The sequence below is a fragment of the Micropterus salmoides genome, unplaced genomic scaffold (genome assembly GCF_014851395.1).
Source record: "Micropterus salmoides isolate LMB-PRFRI ecotype aquatic unplaced genomic scaffold, ASM1485139v1 Ms_hic_scaffold_18, whole genome shotgun sequence".
Taxonomy (NCBI): Eukaryota; Metazoa; Chordata; class Actinopteri; order Centrarchiformes; family Centrarchidae; genus Micropterus; species Micropterus salmoides.
Genome location: NW_024040928.1, coordinates 31,277,875 through 31,301,496, shown reverse-complemented (window position 1 = coordinate 31,301,496; position 23,622 = coordinate 31,277,875). Strand labels below are relative to the sequence as shown.

The 23,622-nt window shown below is 41.7% G+C and overlaps 1 pseudogene; it reads right to left on the bottom strand.

Annotated features, from left to right (window-relative positions):
* Positions 1–318: 318 nt before the first annotated feature.
* Positions 319–22,504, bottom strand: LOC119909380 (annotated as a pseudogene).
* Between the last annotated feature and the right edge of the window lie 1,118 nt (positions 22,505–23,622).

Here is a 23,622-nt window from a genome sequence, read left to right as displayed (position 1 = left end):
GGTTCCACCTTTGGGAGTGTGTTTTTCTTCTTCTTTTATGGCAGATTGCAGCCATGACTTTTAAAGGTGCATACGCCACCTACTGTACCGGAGTATGTTGCATGAACTATGTTTGTTGACACAACTTCATTTCATAAAATAATTAAAATAATATTGAGAGAAAAAACTAAATCCTATTATATATATCTCTATATTTTTCAGATAATAATAATAAACCTTCAAGGCTTCACTTCCTTCCTGCCTGACTTATCTTTTGATTTAGCCTTTGTGAGGATCAAACTCAGCAGGAAAAGAAATGTACTTGAGTAACAGAATAAATCGAGTTTTTGTCTTCAAACCTTTATTGAAATAAATGAGAAGCTCTGCAGCCATCAGCAGCTACTAGATGCTGCTCCAAGAAAACTTTATTAAAGTGAAAATCAGAGTCAACACCGTTTGTACACAACAAGTTCAGCCCTGAGATCATTTCACCATTTCTAAGAAAACACATTTCTGACATTAAAGGCACAATCAGTGAGACAGATGTTAACCAAAGTGAAGCCTCGTCCACCACCAACATTTAAACCACAGGACTGGAAGTTGTCTCCCTCCTACACAGAACACAGAGACACTGAGGAACCATAGAACCAGACCTAAATCCAGGATAAAGAGGTTCAGTGAATGTGGTGTTGAAGGTGTGGAGGTGGATCAGTGTGTCAGAGGAGACTCTGTAGAAGGACAGAGTGCCAGCAGGACAGTCCACATACACTGCTGCTCTGTTAGAGGAGGAGGAGGAGGAGGAGGAGGAGGAGAGAGGGAGGACTGTTTTTCTGTTATTGTGCCAGACAGAGTAACGACCATCAGAGCAGATCAGACTCCAGGACTGATCATTCCATCCAAACCCACAGTCTTTACTGTTTCCTCTCCTTCTGATTCCTCTGTAACTCACTGATATATAAACTCCTCCTCTCCACTCGACCTCCCAGTAACAGCGACCAGTCAGACCATTTCTACACAGCAGCTGAGGCCAGAAGTCAAATCTCTCTGGATGATCAGGATATGGCTGCTTCTCTCTCACCAGTGTCACCTTCCTGTTGTTGTCAGACAGTTTGAGGTTTCTGTTTACTATGTTTGTGTCCAGTGTGAGTTCACAGAATCTGATGGAGAGAACGAGACACAACACAGCAGCAGTTTATCATCAGACACATCTGAAGGTTTATTCTTTGTTTGTGTGCTGATGTTGTTCATTTCTATAACATTTAATGATGATGCATTTAGTCAGTAATGTTTGAATGAATAAATATCACAACTATCAACTTTGTATTAAGAGAAACTGACTGTGTGCTGTTTTGTCATCATGAGTCAGATTGAATCCACACTTACACTTCCTCAGACCAGGTTTTAACCTCTGCTCTCCACCATGGTCCACCCTGGAGGAAGAAACACAGTCAGAGTGATTTTCTATCCAACATGAGTCCTAACTGCTGTTCAACATGAAGCAGTGTTCCTCAGTTTGTCAGTGTGACAGAGAAACAGGCTGAAACTCATCTGTGTCAACTGTCTCCAGGATTCTTCACTGTCTGAGAAAAGGACCTGAAGAAGAAGACAACTAATATGAGAGCAGGATGTCAAATATTGTCCTCTGCATGTTGTCCCGCTAAATAAACAGTTTGACCAGCATTCACACATGAACAACTAAACTGTTTCCAGACTGTTCTCAGATCAGATTCAACTTGTATTGAGTAATTTCTGTCAGAAACAGAGGGTCTGAGGACAGAGAGGCCACATGATGTACAGATTGTAAAGCTTTGAGACAAGTTTGTGATTTTGCACTTAATAAAACTGACTTGGGAATTTCATATCAATAAAGGACTGTATTTCACAGAGACAGATGAGGCTAAATGATGAAGTTAACAGAGAATAAAGGCACCGAGAAGGTGTTTCTCTCAGCAGCAAATAATTATATGCATCTAAATGTGCGCATTTGTTTTGCTTTAGATCAGGGGTATTCAATTAGATTTCAAAGAGGTCTAGTTAGAGAAAATTTCCTGAAGCAAAGGTCCGGAACATCAAAACGACGAACTTGCGTTATCATTCAGCACTATAACCTATAGTTGTATCAACACATGTTTTTAGTCAACAACGGACTGTCAAATCAAATAATATTTCAGTCAGTTTTCACATCAAACTGGAGGGATAATAAATAATAACTATTCAAATAATAAATCCTAAATTTAAGTAAACTAAAGCGCCTAATTTTTAGAAAAAATGTAATAAAAAGTGTAGCTTGAAGTGATGAAGTGTAGTCTTAACCAGTTTTATAATAAACACACAAATGAACAGCTGTAATGCCTCCTCTTCTCTTTCATTTCCTCTTACAGAGCTACCACTTTCCTACTTTCTGTTGTTCAGTGAGAAACGTGAGCTCCAGCTAGCATATTGGAGATCTATGAGATATTCTGGTTTTGAACTGCCCGTGGGAGGAATGTACATGTAAAAATCTGTACATTCTTGATTAAAAGTCATGTGAAATCTCTTTTATCTTTCATCTCCTCAATTCGTGTGTGTTTCCAAAACGTCTCTGGTGAATCTCGCGGACTCGACTCGCGAGCCTCGGTATGCACAGATTTGATTGGCTGAGCAGCGTCACATGAGACGATTGGAGCACATGCGATTGGTCTGTGAGTTTCCTGGTCCTCTAAACCAGTACAGTAAATGCTAGAAAAGCTGCGCGGGTTAAAATAGAAACGCTCCGTCACGAGGTAGTAAGTCTCAATAATAAATGGGCTGTAGGTCGGCGGTCCGCCTATTAGTGACCTCTGCTTTAAATATTTAACAATTGTATTTATAATTAACAAAACACTAGTGTTTACAGTGTTGGACAAACCACTTGGAAAATGTAGTGAGCCAAGCTACCAGTTAACTCTACATTAAATGAAGCTTCACTACACTGAAGCTACAACCAGGAGAAACGTAGCAAGCTCAGCTACAGCAACATGGCAGAAGTCCTTTACTACATCTGAGCTACTTTGTTTATATTGAACCAACTTCATTCCAGAGTAGCAAAAGAATAAAGACCTGCTCCAAACAGTAACAACGTGAGAGATCTAAATCAGACAAACGCCCAAATATTACAACAAAATGTATTTCCTCACAAACTGAGAACCAGTGGAAAAACATTGTTACTTTAATAGATGTGCTGCTTGTGAAAAAAGCATGATATTTTCAATGTATGATTTTGATAGATACACAAAAAAGTATTGTCAGCCACTGATTGTGCAAGTTCTCCCATTTAGAAAGATGAGGTCTGTTTTGTCATAGGTACACTTCAACTATGAGACACAAAATGAGGAGAGGAAATCACATTGTAGGATTTTTAAAGAATTTATTTGTAAATTATGGTGGAATATAAGTATTTGGTCAGTACTCAAGGTCAACGTTTCCTGTAAGTCTTCAGCAGGTTTGCACACTGTAGCTGGTATTTTGGCCCATTCCTCCCTGCAGATCTCCTCTAGAGCAGTGATGTTTTGGGGCTGTCGCTGGGCAACACGGACTTTCAACTCCCTCCACAGCTTTTCTATGGGGTTGAGGTCTGGAGACTGGCTAGGCCACTCCAGGACCTTGAAATGCTTTTTAACGGAGCCCGAGCGGCGTGTTTGGGATCATTGTCATGCTGGAAGACCCGGCCACGTTTGGAGGATTTGGTTTAAAATCTCACGATACATGGCCCCGTTCATTCTTCCCTTAACACGGATCAGTTTTCCTGTCCCCTTTGCAGAAAAACAGCCCCAAAGCATGAGGTTTCCTCCCCCATGCTTCACAGTAGGTATGGTGATGCAACTCTGCATTCTTCTTCCTCCAAAGTTGAGTTTCTAACCAAAAAGTTCTATTTTGGTTTCATCTGACCACATGATATTCTCCCAGTCCTCTTCTGGATCATCCATATGCTCTCTGGCAAACTTCAGACGGGCCTGGACATGTACAGGGGGGGACACGCCTGGCGTCCCTCTCGGCGTAGTGTGTTACTGATGGTAGCCTTTGTTACTTTGGTCCCAGCTCTCTGCAGGTCATTCATCAGGTCCCTCCGTGTAGTTCTGGGATTTTTGCTCACCGTTCTCATGATCATTTTGACCCCACGGGATGAGATCTTGCGTGGAGCCCCAGATCGAGGGAGATTATCAATGGTCTTGTACGTCTTCCATTTTCTTACAATTGCACCCACAGTTGATTTCTTCACACCAACCTGCTTGCCTCTTGTAGATTCACTCTTCCCAGCCTGGTGCAGGTCTACAATTTTCTTCCTGGTGTCCTTCGACAGCTCTTTGGTCTTGGCCATGGTTGAGTTTGGAGTCTGACTGTTTGAGGCTGTGGACACGTGTCTTTTATACAGATAACGAGTTCAAACAGGTGCCATTAATAAAGGTAACGAGTGGAGGACAGAAGAGCTTCTTAAAGAAGAAGTTACAGGTCTGTGGGAGCCAGAAATCTTGCTTGTTTGTGGTGACCAAATACTTATTTTCCACCATAATTTACTAATAAATTCATTAAAAATCCTACAGTGTGATTTCCTGGATTTTTCTTTCTCATTTTGTCCCTCATAGTTGAAGTGTACCTATGATGAAAATTACAGACCTCTCATCTTTCTAAGTAGGAGAACTTGCACAATCAGTGGCTGACTAAATACTTTTTGGCCCCACTGTATATATATATTATTGTTAACATTTGACTTTCTGCTTTCATTTATTCATTTAGCTGACGCTTTCATCCAAAGAGACTTACAATTGCTATACATGTCAGAGGTTGACGCCTCTGGAGCAACGAAGGGTTAAGTGTCTTGCTCTACATATCAAAGTTTCCTCCTCACTAGAGGAAGAGGTGGTCAGACTGGACCCTGATCCTTTTCACAAGAGCTTTTTGTTCAGGCGACACAATAGAAAGTAAACTCAGTCTCTCGTGTCTTTATTCCCCTGCAGCAAAGTCACAAGGATTTGATGTACGTGATGTGACCGTCATACGAAAGTGCTTTTGTTGGCTACACATACAGGTCTGTGTATGGCAAATCCATTTTCCAGCATATTGATAAGACTCAAGACATTTACAGAAGAGTTTATCAAGATATTGTTTTTCATGGATTATTTATATTTACAGATAAAATGCCACATGAAATAAGGATGATAAGATATTTTAAAAAACGTGTGTGTAAAATGATGATGCTCTAACTGCTTTAAAGGGCGAGGAATATGACTTGATTTGGACTAGCTAACGTTGTGCTGTAGAAAACTTTCAAATGATGATATGATTCAATATGGAGAGTTCTCGAAAGACCGGTCAAACTTTTAGTTGGAAAGTGCTAACAAAGATGAGATTTACGCAATCTAAAGATCACAAACTTGGTGTAAAATAGATAAAACATAATGTTTAGAAATATAAATTATATATATACATATACACTGCTCAAAAAAATAAAGGGAACACTTAAACAACACAATGTAACTCCAAGTCAATCACACAACCCACACAAGTGGCTCAGGTAGTGCAGCTCATCCAGGATGGCACATCAAAGCGAGCTGTGGCAAGAAGGTTTGCTGAGTCTGTCAGCGTAGCGTCCAGAGCACGGAGGCGCTACCAGGAGACAGGCCGGTACATCGGGAGACGTGGAGGAGGCCGTAGGAGGGCAACAACCCAGCAGCAGGACCGCTACCTCCGCCTTTGTGCAAGGAGGAGCAGGAGGAGCACTGCCAGAGCCCTGCAAAATGACCTCCAGCAGGCCACAAATGTGCATGTGTCTGCTCAAACGGTCAGAAACAGACTCCATGAGGGTGGTACGAGGGCCCGACGTCCACAGGTGGGGTTGTGCTTACAGCCCAACACCGTGCAGGACGTTTGGCATTTGCCAGAGAACACCAAAATTGGCAAATTCGCCACTGGCGCCCTGTGCTCTTCACAGATGAAAGCAGGTTCACACTGAGCACATGTGACAGACGTGACAGAGTCTGGAGACGCCGTGGAGAACGTTCTGCTGCCTGCAACATCCTCCAGCATGACCGCTTTGGCGGTGGGTCAGTAATGGTGCGGGGTGGCATTTCTTTGGGGGGCCGCACAGCCCTCCATGTGCTCGCCAGAGGTAGCCTGACTGCCATTAGGTACCGAGATGAGATCCTCAGACCCCTTGTGAGACCATATGCTGGTGCGGTCGGCCCTGGTTCCTCCTAATGCAAGACAATGCTAGACCTCATGTGGCTGGAGTGTGTCAGCAGTTCCTGCAAGAGGAAGGCATTGATGCTATGGACCGGCCCGCCCGTTCCCCAGACCTGAATCCAACTGAGCACATCTGGGACATGATGCTTTAGTCCAGGTCTGGGAGGAGATCCCTCAGGAGACCATCGGCCACCTCATCAGGAGCCCAGGCGTTGTAGGGAGGTCATACAGGCACGTGGAGGCCACACACACTACTGAGCCTCATTTTGACTTGTTTTGAGGACAGTACATCAAAGTTGGATCGGCCTGTAGTTTGGTTTTCCACTTTGATTTTGAGTGGGACTCCAAATCCAGACCTCCATGGGTTGATAGATTTGATTTCCATTGATAATTTTGTGTGATTTTGTTGTCAGCACATTCAACTATGTAAAGAAAGGAGTATTTAATGAGATTATTTCATTCAGATCTAGGATGTGTTATTTTAGTTTCTAGTATTTTTTGAGCAGTGTATTAGATAGATAGATATACATGTGTGTAAGAAACATCCTCTATCCCAGAAGAAACCTAAATTACTATGTAGACAAGATGACTTAAGTTCATAGGTTCACCACACAGCCGTATTATCATAAATAACTTGAGTCATATTTAAACAACTATTGCTTTGTGTTATATATAAAATAGTAGTAAGACTTCTCTCTGTGTACACGCATCCTATAGGCCTGCAAGTACAATTTTGGCTGTATTTTTGTGTCCCCCTCAAAAATTGCTCTCGTGAAATGTTATTGTACCCCCTAGCTATAAATACATCGGTATCCCTAATGTGAAGTATCCATTGCAATGTTAAGATTGGTGATATATGTTGATATTTGATATTATTAAAAAGGAAGAAAAAAAGACAGACAGCAAGCTCAGATTAGGGGGGTGACGACACACTTTGCCCATGAGATGTGACACAAGATTGGGGTCACGAGAACAAGACAAGAATATATTTGAAAACTATTTTGAGCATTAAACACTTAATTTCCTGCATTCTGGGGATATTTTCTGCACCAATTTATGGTGGAATGTCTTTATTTATGTAAAGGGAAGCACAAATTCAGTTGGCAAGTGATGATTCAGAATATAAAAATGTAATAGAATAATGCAATAATCTGTAGCTTTTTTTTAGCTTAAGTTACTTTTTTTGGACAACGCAGATGTTTCTTCTATGTTTTTATTGCATTGCTGGTTTTCAGAATAGTGCAAATAAACCTTTCTAAAAGCATTTTCATTTGTTAATTAACATTTCTTAACATTAACATTTTTAACAAATACTTTCAAAAAGTGATGTGGACAACATCTGCCATTTCAAAAAGTGGTGGGGACATGTCCCCAGCGTCCCCAGTGTAAATGACACTATGACCCTCCCTCCCTGCTCCCTCCCTACAGGCTGAGCTACTCCATGCTTACCGCTTCACCTCCACTCTCCTCCTGCTAACATATCGGTTATTTTGCGCATTTGGTGGCATCCATCTGCAGAATTTTTTTATTTTTTTTGGCCTACAACTCAAGAAACAGAAGGCAGGGGGGGTGTCAGTATAGAAAATTACCCAATGTGCTGCGGTACATGCTTTATGGGCCGACCGTTGGCCCATTTTTTAAAACAGTTGAATAAATAAGTAATTTATGTTACACTGGCCCCAAACTTTCGTCGGCCCACAAGGCATTTACCTGGTATGCCAGATTACCAGTCCACCCCTGATTCTATCCATAGAGAAATGCTGCAAGCAGGTCTCACATTAGAATGACTTTACATCCAAGTTTCTGATGTTTCTAATGGTTTCCAATCGATAAGACTTCTGGAGAGCCGTGTGTTTCCTATCTCAGGCCTACTCACTGCTCTGAACAGAATGAGGAGGAATAAGAAGTCCTTCATGATGATGGACTCCAGTAGACTGATAGAAAATAACAGAAATTAGAGACATCTGCAGTGTGTGAGCTCTTGCTGTCTGTCCAAACCTGAGAGTGTCCAGTCTCCAGTGTGGCTCCTCCAGTCCAGCAGACAGCAACTTCACCCCTGACTCTCCTGGATGATTGTAGCTCAGGTCCAGCTCTCTCAGATGGGAGGGGTTGGAGCTCAGAGCTGAGGCCAGAGAAGCACAGCCTTCCTCTGTGATCAGACAGCCTGACAGCCTGGAATCAGGAAAACATCATAAACTCTGTGTTTTAGAAAATCATGTCAGCAGGAAACTCCTACAGACCATTTTCACTAACTGAACCTAAAACCAGATGAAGAGGATTTAAACGAAACAGCTTATTACTGACCTGAGAGTTTCCAGTGTACAGTGTGGACTCTCGAGTCCAGCAGACAGCAGCTTCACTCCTGAATCCTGCAGGTTGTTGTTACTCAGGTCCAGCTCTCTCAGACTAGAGGACTGGGAGCTGAGAACTGAGGAAAGAGCTTCACAGCTTCTCTCTGAGAGGTTACAGCCACTCAACCTGAAAAAGGATTAGCAATGAACACAAACTAAATGATTTATTTGTCAAAGATGAAATTAAGCATTTTTGAAATTACATCCACCTACAGAGCTTTGTTGGAGGCTTTGACCACTGGCAGCAGCCTCAGAAGAGCCTCCTCTGAAGCAGAATATTTCTTCAGGTCAAACACGTCCAGATCTTTTTCTGATGACAGTAAGATGAAGACCAGAGCTGACCACTGAGCAGGAGAGAGTTTATCTGTGGAGAGACTTCCTGAACTCAGGGACTGTTGGATCTCCTCCACTAGAGAACGATCATTCAGTTCATTCAGACAGTGGAACAGATTGATGCTTCTCTCTGGAGACAGATTCTCACTGATCTTCTTCTTGATGTACTCAACTGTTTCCAGATTGGTCTGTGAGCTACTTCCTGTCTGTGTCAGCAGACCTCGTAGGACAGTCTGATTGGTCTGCAGTGAGAGACCCAGGAGGAAGCGGAGGAACAAGTCCAGGTGTCCATTTGGACTCTGTAAGGCCTTGTCCACAGCACTCTGGTAGAGATGTGTTAGTTTAAGTTTGTCTCTGAAGACTTTAGACCACCAGGAGGTTGTTTGTTCTTCTGCCAGCAGATTGACACCAGAGCTGATGAAGGTCAGATGGACATGAAGAGCAGCCAGAAACTCCTGAACGCTCAGATGGACGAAGCAGAACACCTTGTCCTGGTACAGCCCTCTCTCCTCTTTAAAGATCTGTGTGAACACTCCTGAGTACACTGAGGCTGCTCTGATATCGATGCCACACTCTGTCAGGTCGGATTCATAGAAGATCAGGTTTCCTTTCTGCAGCTGCTCAAAAGCCAGTTTTCCCAGAGACTCAATCATCTTCCTGCTCTCTGGACTCCAGTGCTGATCTGTCTCAGCTCCTCCATCATACTTGGTGTTCTTCAGTTTGGACAGAACCACCAGGAAGTGGATGTACATCTCAGTCAGGGTCTTGGGCAGCTCTCCTCCCTCTCTGGTCTTCAACACCTCCTCCAGAACTGTAGCAGTGATCCAGCAGAAGACTGGGATGTGGCACATGATGTGGAGGCTTCGTGATGTCTTGATGTGGGAGATGATTCTGCTGGCCTGCTCCTCATCTCTGAACCTCTTCCTGAAGTACTCCTCCTTCTGTGGGGCAGTGAACCCTCTGACCTCTGTCACCATGTCAACACACTCAGGAGGGATCTGATTGGCTGCTGCAGGTCGTGTGGTTATCCAGAGGTGAGCAGAGGGAAGCAGGTTCCCCCTGATGAGGTTTGTCAGCAGCACATCCACTGAGGTGGACTCTGTAACATCAGTCAGGACCTCATTGTGTGGAAGTCCAGAGGAAGTCGACACTCATCCAGACCGTCAAAGATGAACACAACCTGGAACTCTTCAAAGCTGCAGATTCCTGCTTCTTTGGTTTCAGTAAAGAAGTGATGAACAAGTTCCACCAAGCTGTACTTTTTCTCTTTCAGCACATTCAGCTCTCTGAAAGTGAATGGAAATGTGAACTGTATGTCCTGGTTGGCTTTGTCTTCAGCCCAGTCCAGAGTGAACTTCTGTGTTAAGACTGTTTTCCCAATGCCAGCCACTCCCTTTGTCATCACTGTTCTGATTGGTTCATCTCTTCCAGGTGAGGCTTTAAAGATGTCTTCTTGTCTGATGGTTGTTTCTGGTCTGTCTGGTTTCCTGGATGCTGTTTCAATCTGTCTGACCTCATGTTCATCATTGACCTCTGCAGTCCCTCCCTCTGTGATGTAGAGCTCTGTGTAGATCTGGTTCAGAAGGGTTGGGTTTCCTGCTTTAGCAATCCCCTCAAACACACACTGGAACTTCTCTTCAGGTTAGACTTGAGTTTACGTCGGCACACTGGAGCAGCAGTTCCTGAATGAAGAAGAAATGTGATTAATAAGTGGATGCTACAGTAAATCTGATAAATGTAAACTTTAAGACATCAAGATGGTATTTATTTTCCTCCTCCATGAAATCTCTTCAGCTCATCAGCTGTGAACAGTTTCTGAGTTTCAGCCCAGAAGAATTCATAGATCTGATCCAAATGTGTGCATCATATTAACAGCAGAGTTTGAAATGGAAACTTCTCCCATGTTGCCTCCATTTCCTCTTTCCATCATGTTAAATCTGTTCAAATCCTCTTACTGCTCTGCAGACGCTCAGCCAGCTCCTCCTGCTTCATTCTCCTCAGGAAGTGCAGTGTGATCTTCAGAAATGCCTCTCTGCTGCTCCTCCTCTGCTCCTCCTCCTCACCGTCCAACACCTCCTCATCCTCCCTCTGACTCTCTAAGCATGCTGGGTAATCTGGACTCAGAACTCTCTGGAACTTCTTCACCTCGTTCTTCACAAACCTGCCAATGTTTTCCTGGAGCAGCTGGAACAGAAGAAAATGTAAAGTTGAACTGGTAGAAGTCAACATCAGATCATCTGTGACAGACAGAAAGCCTGCTGGTCTGCAGAGTGCAGCATGGAGACTGGATCAGAATGCTGCTTCACTATTTACTTTGTGGCTGTTGTAATTAGCAGTAGTAGCTGAGCTTGTACATTTACACACCATAAATATGGAGTCCAGGTCTGTTTGATGCTGCTGGGCAGACTGACCACTGGGAACCTCTGAGCTCTGCTCATCAACTCTGTGAAGAAATATGATGATTTGAACATATAATGACAAACAGTGTTACATGTGCTGTGTTATATCTGGTAGAAACAGATCCTCATACACCTATACCAGATCTTGGTATAAAAATGTATGATCTGGTCACTTTCCATGGAAACACCGCTGGGTGCAGGGTAGACTGGACAGGAGAAAATGCTGCTGTTTTACTCATCCAGCTGTGTCTCAGTGGACATCAGCGGACGAGGAGGCTGCTGAGGTCCTACTGGACTCTAACTGGACTTACAGTTACAGTAAGCAGCAGACAAAAGGGCATGCTCATACTTTTAATATTTTTACTTTCTCATGTGTTTGACATTTGTTTTGCACTGTTCTTTGAACCTGGTTCATTTCTGTGCTGCTGATGTGACATGAGAATTTCCCTCTGGGAATAAATAAAGAGTCTATTATTATTTTTAATTAACAAAAAACAGTGCTGAACCAAGACCTACCTGAGAGCTCTTTTTAGGAGAGTCAACAAAACAACACAAACATTTAAGATTCTTACTTTTGTTCAGCATCATTATGTCCAGCTTTGAAGTGAACAGGGACATGACGGTCGCTGTTCACGGACACACAGCTGGGTCCAGGAGAATCTGGTCTCTGCCGATGGATCCTGAACAATGAAATAACAAATCAGATGTGTCCTCAAAGCAGATTTAATAGATATATTTATGTGTTGGTGTCTCTGGTAGTGAGTTTTCAGCTGAATCTGCAGTTTGTCAGCGATACAGAGTTTTATAGCGACTTTCAGTTGTTGTTTATCTGTCCAGCTGCATCTTTACTGTTAGTAGCTCAAAACTAAACTTCATTCACCTCCATTGAGCAAGAGGAGGCTCCATAGACAATGTTCTTATACATTCTCAAACCTGCATCCAGCTGTTCGTGGATTTTAAATGTGGTTTTGATATTTGGACTAAGATCTGCAAAATGTGAGACCAGTTTGAAAAAAGTGAAGAGTTAAGAACATGAAGTGATCAAAACAAAGACACCAAACCTCATCTCAGGAGAGACACAAACATTTAACATGCCTGACCTTTGATCAGCAGAGTGGTGTCCACCTTTCAAGTCAATGAGTCTGTCCATAGACCGGTCACTCTTGATGGACACACAGCTGGGTCCAGGTCCAGGTCCAGGTCCAGCAGAGTCTGGTCCCTGCTGCTGCTCTGGGCTTCAACACAACACACACAGAGCTTTGAGAGTGAATAATGATGGTGGAGTGATTTGAGTCCTGGACAGTTAGAGATCCTCATCTCACCTCTGAGCTTTGGTCTGGCTGTCATGTTCCCCACACAGAGTGCTTTTAGAGGGAGGGACTCCCTCCTCTCTGTCCTCACACTGATTCATAGCAGAGCCCACACCTTCACACAAACACAACAACATGCTGAGAGAGCTGCACTCATTCATTACAACAAGCTTTACATCTCAGGACACTTTAGTTCTCCTCAAGGTCTGTGTCTTTAAATCTTTATTTCTGTCTTTAAATGTTTAAATCATGACCAGAGAGACACAGGATGGCTGATTTTACTTTGGTCCTTCTCTATTCCTGTGAGGGCCCCTGATGGCTGAGGGGCCCTAATCAACCTCTAAGTTCCCCTCCACCCTGGGCTGGCTCTGGTCCATCTAGAAAGGATCCTGGAGCCTCTGGTACAGCTGAGACCTGGGGCCTCATGTATAAACGCTGCCTACGTATAAAAAGGTTACGTACGCTGGTTTTCACGCACACGTGGGATGTATAAAAATGAACGTGATGTGAGAATGTGAAGTCCCTCCACAAACTTTTGTCTGGCTGTCAGTAAACTGCTAAAGTGCCAAAACTCACCAAATGTTTCAAAATAGTGTTTCCACTGCAATTACTGTGCAGATGTCAATGGAGTAGTCTATCAAAATCCTAATGATGTCTTTTGACAAAGGTTTGATCATGTATGTAGTGGTTTAATATCAAAATAAAATTGAATGTGAGAAAAATAGATCATGATGACTTTCACATATTTAATTTCACTTCATTTCACATGTTACCACTTTATGATGTAAACATTGAAACCAGCAGTGTTATTTGTGCTCGCACTAGTCAGCCATAACTATTCCATACTGCACCTTTCAATTGTAAAAGAAATAAAATAAGCCAAGTGCCAACTGCAGGCTGCCTTTCCCCGGTATTAGCCGGTGTGTTTACCTGAGGTGTAGGCCTCTTTAATAATAATGTTCGTTGTGATTAAAACCTGCTTTCACATAGCGGTATAATGTGAAAAATTTAGATTTCTTTTTGGACGGGGGGACGGGGTTTTACAATCACAATGCCATCGCCGATGGCTGACAGATGGCTTTTATACATGAGGCCCCTGGACTGTTCTAAAGGGTCTTCAGTGAACCCAAGTCCGTCTCAGTGTTGGAAGATCTCTTGTGTTTGAGCCCTGAACTCTTCATCCATGCACTTAACTTCAGAGTATTAACAGTTAAACCAGAAACCTGAGCCAAGTGGATCCAAGCTGTCAGACCAGTTCAGACACACCCTGCATGTTTCACTGATGATGTGAGCTCAGACTACAATCAGACTGCTGCTGATTCTACTTGAGAAACATGAACAATATTACAGGGAAATCTTTCTGAAATCATTGTTCTTTAACTCGGAGAGAAATTCTACAGCAGATTTCAAAGAGATATTTAGAAACAGCCAATCAGCATCAAGAAGCATTTCTACTGTCCAGTTAAACAGTGATCCAGCACAATGTGATCAAAGTGATCCTGATTATCAGACATTTACAGATTCCTCTGGTCGGATTCTCACCTGCTGAACTCACTTCAGGTCGACTTACAGACACTTTGCACCTTCATGTGTGGAGGAAACACTGGGAGAGAAGAAGCTGCTCATTTCTTCCTCGTCAGTCCTGGTGTCTGTGTGCATCTGATCTGAGGACGCCGTCACAGCCTCATAACTTCAGAGTCTAAAAAACATCAGAGGGACGTCAAAACGGGTCTGGATGTTTTGTTATTTGATGAAGGCTACAAGGACAAAAGCTTTTATTTCTTAAATAAGTTTTAAATTTGGTCGTGAGATAGTGTCACATCTTTCCTTTAGAACATCTAAACCCAGTCAGTGTCAGAAACATCACTGATCAGATGTGTAGTTTCATTCTCTGTCCACTGGATGCTGCTAACTAACCAGCTGATGAGCTAAAGATATAGCTCAGTAAATAAATCTGTGATGGAGGATCAAGTCTCAGTGATCAGACCCACCATGAGGTTTATAGGGATTTATAAATGAACTATTTTAGAAAAACTGTCATTGATTAATTTCATTCTGCTGCAGTGATTTACAACCTACATTTCAAGATGACTGGAGATAAGAACTGTAGGGAAACAGAGGGGAACCTCTGCTGGATGTAAAACATTAAATAACATTTCCTGAGTAAGTCAATAAGTAACATTTCATTCATATAGCACCTTTAAAAACCTAGGTTACCACATGCTTTACAGAAGTTTATCAAGTTAACAGTAGACAGCACAATATAAACAAAAACAGTTCAAGGCATCACAAATCAAGTGTAGATGAAAACTCTCGTACTAAAAAGACAGCTGTGACTTTAAACACTCAGGAGATTTTGCTGATCTGACTCCCAAAAAAAGAGCTGAATCTTCAAAATGCTTGTTAAGAGCAGCAGGTGGTTTACATGTTGATGATGACCACACAGATTATATTCAATATAGAATCATAGAGGAGCTCAGTGCATCATGGGAAATCCCCCGGCAGTCTAGGCCTATAGCAGCATAACTAAGGGATGGTTCAGGACTCACCTGAGCCAGCCCTAACTATAAGCTTTATCAAAGAGGAAAGTCTTAAGCCTACTCTTAAATGTGGAGATGGTGTCTGCCTCCTGAACCCAAACTGGAACCTGGTTCCACAGGAGAGGAGCTTGATAGCTGAACGCTCTGGCTCCTAGTCTACTTTTGGAGACTCTAGGAACCACAAGTAACCCTGCATTCTGGGAGCGCAGTGCTCTGGTGGGGTAGTAAGGTACTATGAGCTCTTTAAGATAAGATGGTGCCTGACCATTAAGAGCTTTGTAGGTAAGAAGAATGATTTTAAATTATATTCTGGATTTTACTGGAAGCCAATGCAGAGAAGCTAAAACAGCAAAAATATTATCTCTTTTCCTGGTTCCTGTCAGAACACGTGCTGCAGCATTCTGGATCAGCTGAAGAGTCTTAACGGACTTTTTCGAGCAGCCTGATAATAAAGAATTGTAGTAATCCAGCCTAGAAGTAACAAATGCATGCACTTTTTCTGCATCATTTTAAGACAGGATGTTCCTGATTTTCGAAATATTACGTAGGTAAAAAAAGGCGGTCCTTGAAATTTGCTTAATGTGAGACTTAAACGACATGTCCTGATCAAAGATAACTCCAAGATTCCTCACAGTGGTGCTGGAGGCCAGGGCGATGCCATCAAGGGAAATTATATCTTTTGATAATGCGTCACGGAGGTGTTTAGGCCCCAGAACAATAACTTCAGTTTTATCTGAGTTTAACATTAGAAAATTACAGGTCATCCAGATTTCAACATCCTGAAGGCACATCTGAAGTTTAGCTAACTGATGAGTTTCATCTGGCTTGATCAATAGATATAACTGAGTATCATCTGCATAACAATGAAAGTTTATGGAATATTTCCTGATAATAATTGCCTAAAGGAAGCATATATAAAGTGAAGAGGATTGGTCCGAGGACAGATCCTTGAGGAACTCCATGACTAACTTTGGCGTGCATGGAGGACTCGTTAACATGTACAAACTGAAATCGATCTGATAAATAGGACTTAAACCAGCTTAGAGCGGTCTGATGCAATAAGGAGGTCGTTAGTAATTTTCACCAGTGCTGTCTCTGTGCTATGATGAGCTCTAAATCCTGACTGAAAATCCTCAAATAAACTATTGCTCTGTAGAAAGTCACACAGCTGTTTAGCAACTGCTTTCTCCAGAACCTTAGAGAGAAATGGAAGTTTAGATATAGGTCTATAGTTGGCTAAAACATCCGGATCAAGTTTGGGCTTTTTCAGAAGAGGTTTAATTACAGCTACTTTAAAGTACTGTGGTACATAGCCTGTTGATAAAGATAGATTGATCATATCTAGCATTGAAGTGCTGACTAAGGGTAAAACATCTTTAAGCAACCTAGTCGGGATGGGGTCTAAGAGGCAGGTTGATGGTTTAGATGAAGAAATTATTGTTAGTTGGTAAAGATTGAGGGAAGCAAAACAGTCTAAACATATATCTGGTTCAACAGCTGTTTCAAAGGTTCCTGAGTTTAGAGATAAGTTGGTGCCAGTTGAGGGCAGGTCTTGGTAAATTTTGTCTCTAATAGCTAGAATTTTATCATTAAAGAAGCTCATGAAGTCGTAACTACTGAGAGCTATGGGAATACTTGGCTCAATAGAGCTGTGACTCTCTGTCAGCCTGGCTACAGTGCTGAAAAGAAACCTGGGGTTGTTCCTATTTTCCTCTATTAATGACGAGTAGTACGCTGCTCTGGCATTACGGAGGGCCTTCCTATAAGTTTTAAGACTATCTTGCCTAATTAAATGAGAGAACCAGTTTGGTGGAACGCCAATTCCTCTCAAGTTTCCGCAATATTTGCTTTAATTTGCGAGTTTCAGTATTATACCATGGAGCTAACCGTCTTTGTTTTAGTATTTTCTTTTTTAGAGGGGCTACAGAGTCGAGTGTCATTTGCAGCGAGCCAGCAGCACTAACAAGATGATTGATTTGGGAGAGACTGAAATTAGCATAGGAGTCCTCCGTTACTTTGTGACTTGATAATGAATTTAGAGCTGATGGAATCGTATCCTTAAATTTAGCTACATCAGACAGACATCTTGTATAGAAATTTTTGCCCAATGGTGTGTAGTTCAGAAATACAAACTCAAAAGTTATCAAACCGTGGTCGGATAAAGAGGGATTCTATGGGAACACTATTAAATGTTCAATTTCAATACCATACACCAAAACAAGGTCGAGGGTGTGGTTAAAACAGTGAGTCGGTTCATGAACACTCTGAGAGAAGCCAATGGAATCTAACAGAGAGATAAACGCAGTACTGAAGCTGTCATTCTCAACGTCCACATGAATATAAAAATCCCCTACAATAATAACTTTGTCCGTTTTAAATGTTCTATTTCAATACCATATACCAAAACAAGGTCGAGGGTGTGGTTAAAACAGTGAGTCGGTTCATGAACAAACTGAGAGAAGCCAATGGAATCTAACAGAGAGATAAACGCAGTACTGAAGCTGTCGTTCTCAACGTCCACATGAATATTAAAATCCCCTACAATAATAACTTTGTCCGTTTTAAGGACTAAAGTTGACAAAAACTCTGCAAATTCAGGTAACAATTCAGAGTACTGCTCCATGAGAGCTGCTCCTTCCCAAGTGGGATGGATGCCGTCTCTCCGGATCAGACCAGGTCTTCCCCAGAAAGTCTGCCAATGATCTACAAAGCCCACATCGTTTGCTGGACACCACCTCGACAACCAGCGGTGGAATGACGACATGCGGCTATACATGTCATCACTGGTCAGATTTGGCAGGGGTCCAGAGAAAACTACGGTGTCCGACATTGTTTTTGCATATGTACACACCGACTCAACATTAATCTTAGTGACCTCCAATTGGCGTAACCGGGAGTCATTACCGCCGACGTGAATAACAATCTTACTGTATTTACGTTTATCCTTAGCCAGCAGTTTCAAATAAGACTCAATGTCGCCCGCTCTGGCCCAGGGATGCACTTAACTATGGCCGCTGGCTTCGCTAACTTCACGTTTCTCAAAATGGAGCTGCCAATGATCAGAGTTGGTTTCTCAGCGGGTGTGTCGCTGAGTGGGGAAAATCTGTTAGAAACGTGAACAGGTTGATGGTGCCCCGTGGACTTTGAATGCTTACGACTATTCCTCCTTCGGACAGTCACCCAGCCACCCCTTCCTGGCTGCACAGGGGATGCCGGAGGACGGCTACCAGAGGCTAACTCAGGCCGGCCCGCACCGACTACCGGGGACTGGCTAGCTACAGTAGCTAAAGACTGACCTACCAAGGTGCAGAGCCGGACTTCTAAATCACTGAGCCTCGCCTCCATGTCTATAAATAAACTATACTTATTACACGTACCATTACCGCTAAAGGAGGCAGAGGAGTAACTGAACATCTGACACACCGAGCAGGAGAAAGTAGGAGAGAGAGAGGGAGAAGGAGAAGCCATCGCTAGCTGCTAAGCTAAAGTCGCTAACGGCTAAGCTAAAGTACTGTAGCGTCAGTTATCAAAACTTTAGAACAACTGTGAGATTGAACAGCAGTCACTAAAAGATGGAAAGAACTGTGAGTGCTTAGGCAAAATTACTGTAAGAATAAGTGTTTAGCGGACAGTTGGCTGCTGTAATCTAACAAATTTAACTGTTTAGCGAGATCAGCACAACACGGTACCAACACACAAGCACCGGAAACGGAAATGAGTCGACACGCTTACCGCAGTACGTCAGCGTCATATAGATGCTATTGGTTAAGAGCAGCAGGTGGTTTAGATGTTTATGATGATGTAACAACCTATTCACATATAGGTAATAAAACTGTGCTGAATACATTCAAATTCCTTTTCCACAGCGCCCCTTTTAAAGGTGTGTGAGTGAATTAACTGGTTTCAGCTCAAAGATGTGTAGCATTATTAAAATATACTGAAATGGTCTTTAAGTGTTAAGTGTAAGAGTTCAGGGGCTGCTCTTTGTGTAGTAACGCTTTGTGTGGTGTGTTCAGTGTCTGCACTGTGACTTTGCCTGTCTGATGTTCAAACACCTGGTGAACAAACTGTCGTCAGAGACCATCAGCAGCATCACCAGGAACGCCGCGGAGATCGAGCAGGTGGGTCAGACGGGCCGGCGTGGAGCACCTGAACCGGGTCTGGTTACTGCTGGTTTGTGGTGTGTTATATGTCATTTTGAAACTATGTTTAAAAGCAGGTCAAATAATTCCTTTGTTTTTCCCTAAAGAAAGTGTTTTAAATAAATTGTTGGTTACATGATCAAAAAATGAATATTTGCGACAAAAACTGTACTTTATATGCTAGCAAGTTGTATTTTTCTAAAGAATGCAACACCTTTTTTTTGTTTTAAAGGAGACCGAAATCATGTAATTTACTAAACAATTGGATAAATGACTGGCCTAAACATAATAAAAAAATTGTGGTGTAGTAAAAAACTAAACAATTTAGTAACAGGAATGAGCCCTGGCTAACAGTATGCAGAAATATTCAAATACACTTGGGGGAAAAAAAAAAGCATGGTACCAATGGATGCATTAGGTCATCTAGTTTCATATGATATTAGTATCTTCACTCTGGATTTAGAATAGACCCCAGGAAAAATCTGAAAGATCCCCTCTGGACACTGTCCCAAGGAGGTGAAGAGAGTGTATTTGAGTAACAGGACTGAAAGAAACAGGACTGAGTTTTTAGCATAGAATTAGCAAATACATGAAATATAGTGACATGGCATCAGGCACGTGCACATAGACATCAAAAGGCGCTTTTTCCTGGGATGATTGTTTTTTTTAATAAAATAATACACAGTATATTTATTCCCGTTTGCAACAAATTCGCTATCAAACAAATATATTTACTAGGAAAAAAATCTAAATAGGCTATCAGGTCAGGTGGCGGCTCTATTATAACATGGATGGTGAAGCAGGACCCATGACAATAACTTATTTGGTGGATGTGTTCCAGTGGGAATCAAAGACAAGGGTCTAATCCACTGCACCATCGCAACCTCTCTGTAATAATTATTATTTTGTATTCATTTTTCTTCAACAGCTACTTGTGCAACATGAAATAATAGAATAATGATAAAAGTCTATAACTAAATAATATAACTGCTAAGTTTCAAATTAGTATGTACATAACATACGAGCGAATATACATACATAAATTTTTCAGGACAACATAATTGAGAAAGCAATTTGAATAAATATAAATGGAGACAGCGTTGAACCTTTCATAGCAGTAGCAGTCCGTAATGTCCTATGTAAAGCTAGCCTCCATTGGAGGAGACAGTGGGAGGTAAAGAGGTCACTTTTACATTTCACATTATTGCCTCTTAAATTGGGACTGACAGAATATACTGAGTGGCCAGATAAAAAACCCAGATGAACTCCTCACTGCCACCTCTACTGTTCAGAAGAGTGTAAAACTGATACTACAACAACAAAATGGCGGAAAATGATTAAGTTACCTTTTGATGATAAAAAAGGAATCTGCATGAAGTCGTCGACCGAAGGTGAAATTAATCAGCAGCTTCAACCAGGAAACCAACCAGAGAAAGAACAAATGTGACTCACAGCAGGTTTTCAAAGGTCTGTAAATTCACATGCAGTCTCTCTGGATTCATCTTCAAACTGAAGTGTTTTTTAATGTGACCACAGAGCAGCTCTGAACTTTGGACTGAGAAACTGGAGTCAAACATTAACAGTATAAATGCTTATCTCAAGATCATAAAGCTCTGGTGGTTCTACTTTACCAACTTCATTTTTCCTATTAACAACTTTGAAGGGTAGAACTCAAACTATTTCTTATCATCTGCACTTTATGCTGAATAAATTACCTGACTGCAGAGAATCCAAAGCAGTTATTTAAAGAATATGATTTACCTTCTTCAGTCAACAAGTAAACAGAACAAACTAGCATACTTTAATTTGAATCCTGAACAGTGTGTTTCTGTTTGACGACGTGATCACACTGAGTGTATTTACATAATCCTGTAGTAAGAAACTTAATCACAGCCCTCATAAAAGATGCAGGTTGGGCTGTTAACCCTTCCTGTGTGTTCTAATGAAATGAGGAAACTCGTGTTTAAATGTTCCAAGATTTTATTTTGTAATCTCAGATTTGTGAATGTGGATCCTGATTTGAAAAACTGCATGAAGGAGCTAATTTATCATCCACTTTCAATGTTCTTACACATTCTCAAACCTGCATCCAGCTGTTTGTAGATTTTAACTGTGGTTTTGATATTTGGACTAAGATCTGCAAAATGTGAGACCAGTTTGAAAAAAGTGAAGAGTTAAGAACATGAAGTGATCAAAACAAAGACACCAAACCTCATCTCAGGAGAGACACAAACATTTAACATGCTGACCTTTGATCAGCAGAGTGGTGTCCACCTTTGAAGACAATGAGTCTGTCCATAGACCGGTCACTCTTGATGGACACACAGCTGGGTCCAGGTTCAGGTCCAGGTCCAGGTCCAGCAGAGTCTGGTCCCTGCTGCTGCTCTGGGCTTCAACACAACACACACAGAGCTTTGAGAGTGAATAATGATGGTGGAGTGATTTGAGTCCTGGACAGTTAGAGATCCTCATCTCACCTCTGAGCTTTGGTCTGGCTGTCATGTTCCCCACACAGAGTGCTTTTAGAGGGAGGGACTCCCTCCTCTCTGTCCTCACACTGATTCATAGCAGAGCCCACACCTTCACACAAACACAACAACATGCTGAGAGAGCTGCACTCATTCATTACAACAAGCTTTACATCTCAGGACACTTTAGTTCTCCTTCCTCTCAGTAACATGACACAAATATTCAGGGCCGACAGAAACCTTGTTGGAGCCCTAAACAGGATCTGATGACCCCAAAATGTGTTACACAGCCCCCAGATTCACCCAGAAGTTCAGTATGTTGACCACAAAATATATCAGATGGACTGATTTGTTATAGTACATATTGTCACTTCTATTAGTGCTATTACTACAAATACTGCTTCTGTGATACAAGTACAATATCTACTGCTGGGACTGAAAACTGCTGAGAGGTCAGAGGTCAGGGTCCGGCTGTAGTTTAGCTGCTGTGTTTGCTTCTGTGAGGACAGGATTTGTGCGGACTCTGTTAAAAGAGTATTTGTGTCGGCCTACCTGAGCAGCAGAATAAATCAAGACTAAAACATCAAGTTTATAATGACTAAAACGTTTTCCCCTTGTTATGTGTAATTCACATCACAGCCTCTAGGGGAAAGCAGTCGAACTTAAAGGTCCCACATTAAGCTCATTTTCAGGTTCATACTTTTATTTTGGGTTTCTACCAGAAAATGTTTACATGCTTTAATGTTCAAAACCACATTGCTTTTCTCACGCTGTCCGTTGCTTCAACTTAACAATACTACTTCTTTTTTTCCAGTGTATCCGCTCATTCAGCATTTTCCCAAACCAAGTCCCCACAAACTGCTGCCACCTTTATTAATCCATCCATCGTCAACCGCTTATCCTGCGTACAGGGTCACGGGGGCTGGAGCCAATCCCAGCTGACCCTTTATGTTTATAATTATACAATAATAATATGTAATTCAAAGTCCAGGGACAAGCTGCTTTTCAAGCTTTGTCTTCACTGCTATAAAGAAGAAAAAAATGACAAAAAGTATAAACAAATGAATGACAAAATAAAGAAATAGCCTTTTTTTTAACCAAAATGTATTTTATATTTGTTTATTTATATAATTATTATTTATTTCTGCATTCATACTTATGTTATTATGTTCTTCATAATTATAAGGGATAAAAGCCTTGTAGGCTAGTACTTGTAGGTTTTTAAGATGTGACAGTAAGCCCACTCACCGCTTTGAAATGTTTAAGTATTTTATATTTCATACAGCCTGTCGCAGCCGTTTAAATAAATGGGTTTCATTTTTTACGTGAGGCTGAATATTATGCAATATAGCAATATTGAAATTCAGTTTAATATGAGTGTGTTTCTTTTACGTTAGTAGCCATCTTGTATCACACAGACTGGTCATGTAGCGCCTCACCTTTAGCGATGTGGAGGTAATGTGGGGGAGTTTTCAGAAGCCTAAATGTTGAGATTCAGTCTTTCAACCACTGTTAGAGCACATTTTATTACTTTTCATGGCATGAATGGATTTTTCATTTTGTTGCTTTATGAAATTAATTTAGAACAATGTTTGGACCATTCCTGTGTGTTAAATAAATGATTCTGATGTCTGAAGTGACGAGACGTTCTTAAAAGTGAGTTGACCACTTATTCAATCAGTGCCTGAGGCTTTTAATATGGAAACGCCGACACACAGTCGAGCTGAAAGAATAAGGCTGAAATTGTCAGAAGAACACATCAAATCTACAGATTGAAATTATAGGATACGCATGTTAACTTAGACATTCACACTGCAGCTGTTACTTAGATTATGTCTGTCTAATATTACAGTTTGCTTTGTAAAATTTGACGCTCTGCTGCCAGAAGACTTCTTCATGTCT